This window comes from Sapajus apella, unplaced genomic scaffold, assembly GCF_009761245.1.
Source record: "Sapajus apella isolate SASKATOON/1434 unplaced genomic scaffold, GSC_monkey_1.0 scaffold176, whole genome shotgun sequence".
Taxonomy (NCBI): Eukaryota; Metazoa; Chordata; class Mammalia; order Primates; family Cebidae; genus Sapajus; species Sapajus apella.
In genome coordinates, this window is record NW_022437116.1 from 1,008,946 (window position 1) to 1,011,559 (window position 2,614).

The window sequence follows — 2,614 nt, forward strand, 5'->3', positions numbered from 1 at the left end:
AGAGGCAGAGCTGACAGGCTGGGCTTGTCCCACTTGTCTGAAAGGTAGCTCTTCTATGTTCTGTCAGCCAGGCTATGGAGTGTGGGGCAGGCTTTCATGATGTTTGTACATATATGGGCCTGCAGCATTTATTGAGTTATATTGTCTGAGTGGAATTTAAAATACATCATGGTGTATAAACAGTGTGATTAATAACATAAAAAAGTTAATTCTGCTCTTCCCGCCGCCCAAGATGCCAAAAGGAAAGAAGGCCAAGGGGAAGAAGGTGGCTCCGGCCCCTGCTGTCGTTAAGAAGCAGGAGGCCAAGAAAGTGGTAAATCCACTATTTGAGAAAAGGCCTAAAAATTTTGGCATTGGACAAGATATCCAGCCCAAAAGAGACCTCACCCGCTTTGTGAAATGGCCCCGCTATATCAGGTTGCGGCGGCAGAGAGCCATCCTCTATAAGCGGCTGAAAGTGCCTCCTGCAATTAACCAATTCACCCAAGCCCTGGACCGCCAAACAGCTACCCAGCTGCTTAAGCTGGCCCACAAGTACAGACCAGAGACGAAGCAAGAAAAGAAGCAGAGGCTGTTGGCCCGGGCCGAGAAGAAAGCGGCTGGCAAAGGGGACGTCCCCAGTAAGAGACCACCTGTCCTCCGAGCAGGAGTTAACAGCGTCACCACCTTGGTGGAGAACAAGAAAGCTCAGCTGGTGGTGATTGCACACGATGTGGATCCCATTGAGCTGGTTGTCTTCTTGCCTGCCCTCTGTCGTAAAATGGGAGTCCCTTACTGCATCATCAAGGGTAAGGCAAGACTGGGACGTCTAGTTCATAGGAAGACCTGCACCACTGTCGCCTTCACACACGTTAATCCGGAAGACAAAGGTGCTTTGGCTAAGCTGGTGGAAGCTATTCGCACCAACTACAATGACAGATACGATGAGATCCGGCGTCACTGGGGAGGCAATGTCCTGGGTCCCAAGTCTGTGGCTCGCATTGCCAAGCTAGAAAAGGCAAAGGCTAAAGAACTTGCCACGAAACTGGGTTAAATGTAAATAACTGTTTCTGTAAATAAAAATAATTAATGCAAAAAAAAAAAAAGTTAATTCTAATTAAAATCCTATGGGTAACTAATTAACATATGAAATGTCCTTATCCGAAGCAACACTTGGGGCTAGCTAACTAGCAGGTGAGGTATCTTAAATGAAGGCATCAACTTAGGGTTGATGGCCTATTTGCACAGGAATGTTAAAAATATTTTTTGATTGAAAAAAAAAAACAGTATTTTAGTTATGTGATTGTCTGTGAATAGTACAAGAGGACCAGCCTCATTAGTATGAATAAGGTGTTGGAAATCTGCAAGCCCAGACAGAAGTCTTACGTCATACATAGGTAGAATATTCTAGGATTGAAACGTATTTGTCTTGCATCTCCTCTTCATTGAAAATCTTACCCCTTGATAGGGCTACAAGCTTCCACATTCTGCCATTTAGGTGGAAGAATGTAACTGCATTTGTTTTAGAGTAAGCTTTTTATGCAAGGTAGACTTAAGGATAGAAAGAGGGGCTTCTTTTATCTATAAAGAGGTGGTGAAGAAATGTCAGTACAATTGTTGAAAGTTGGTCTGAGGATTGTTTTCTTCTAGTAGCCAGGTTTTCAGGGCTAAGGACAGGTAGCTGCTATTTGTTTTTTAGGTACTGCTGAATATTAATTTTTATCAGAAAGATATGATATCCACAGGATCACAAAAAATAGCTCAAGTCTGCTTGTGTGGTGAAGAATTAATTGCCAACAGGGAACCAGAGCCCACAATTCCCCAAATGTCAAACTATCCATGATCAGAATGTTGGTAGTCAGTGGGAAGGAAGGAATTTATGTTCTTAAGGAAGATTAGTCAGCTAATGGGCATATGGTTTCTATCCTCTAGAGGAAGTAGAACACAGCAACAATACTTTGCCTTTATTTCTGAATGCTTCAAAAAGATATAAGGGTTCACTATTTCAATCAGCCAATACTTATTCTTTTCTCTGACCTGGGCTATTTGGTCAGTAACCTAAACATTATTCAACCTTGATGATATACTGAAATTGACTTTATAGGGACCCCTGTCTTAGTCCATTTTGTGTTGCTATAACAGAATACCTCAAATTCGGTATTCTTTAATCAATCAAAATATTTTTAAAAAATTTTGATGGAGACAGGGCCTCACAATGTTGCCCAGGCTGGTCTTGGACTCCTGGCCTTAAGCTATCTTCCTGCCTCAGACTCCCAAAGTATTGAATTATAGGCATGAGCTAACTGCACCAAGGCATGTAATTTGTAAATGATAAAAGTTTATTTGATTCGTGGTTCTGACGGCTGGGGAGTTCAAGAGCACGGCAGCAACATCTGGTGAGGGCCTTCCTGCTGCATCATCCCATGGTAGAAGGTGGAAGGGCAAGAGAGCATGAGAGCAAAACAGTAATAGGGAGCTAAGCTCACAAGCCCATTCTAGAGATAAGAAACTCATTTCTGTGATAATAACAATCATACATTTATGAGGGTGGAGCCCTTATGATCTAATCACCTCTTATTAGTTCCCACTCCCACCACTGTTACTTTGGGGATTAAGTTCCAACATATGAAGTTTG

The 2,614-nt window shown here is 42.6% G+C and overlaps 1 pseudogene across 1 annotated transcript; it reads left to right on the forward strand.

The window, feature by feature from the left end:
• The first annotated feature begins 220 nt into the window (after positions 1 to 220).
• Positions 221 to 1,062, forward strand: LOC116542966 (annotated as a pseudogene). Its single transcript, XR_004265424.1, has one exon. The product of XR_004265424.1 is annotated as a 60S ribosomal protein L7a pseudogene (transcript).
• The last annotated feature ends 1,552 nt before the right edge of the window (positions 1,063 to 2,614 follow it).